The sequence below is a fragment of the Aptenodytes forsteri genome, unplaced genomic scaffold (genome assembly GCF_000699145.1).
Source record: "Aptenodytes forsteri isolate BGI_AS27 unplaced genomic scaffold, ASM69914v1 Scaffold15, whole genome shotgun sequence".
Taxonomy (NCBI): domain Eukaryota; kingdom Metazoa; phylum Chordata; class Aves; order Sphenisciformes; family Spheniscidae; genus Aptenodytes; species Aptenodytes forsteri.
The window spans coordinates 13,367,774-13,368,172 of record NW_008795129.1 but is presented as its reverse complement, the minus strand read 5'-3'; positions in this window follow the sequence as shown (position 1 = coordinate 13,368,172).

Genomic DNA, 399 nt, shown 5'->3' with positions numbered 1-399 from the left:
TGCGACCTTTCTCCAGCTTTGAACCTTCTGCGCCCTGTGGGCCAGGGCAGTGTAGACCTCCCCAAGCGGGGGCTGGCCTTGAGCTCCCAGCTGGAGCCTGGTGGGCTGCAGGCTCAGCCCCGCTCGCTTGAGGGTTTCCGGCGTGACCTTGGCCGGCCGCTCGGGGAGGATATTTCGGACGCTTTCTGCAGGGATGGAGGGCCCTGGAGGCATCCCGGCCTTCCTCTGCCCCGGGCGGTCCCTTCCCCCGGGGTCTCCCTGAGGCCGGGCCGGGGTGTCTCAGCAGCCCCGCACCGAGGCGGAGCGTGGGGACTCGGTCGGGGTTGGGGGCAGGTCCGGGAGGGAGAGGGCCTCCCCCGGCCTTCGCCACCGCCCCGCGGGGTGTGAGGGCGCACCCCG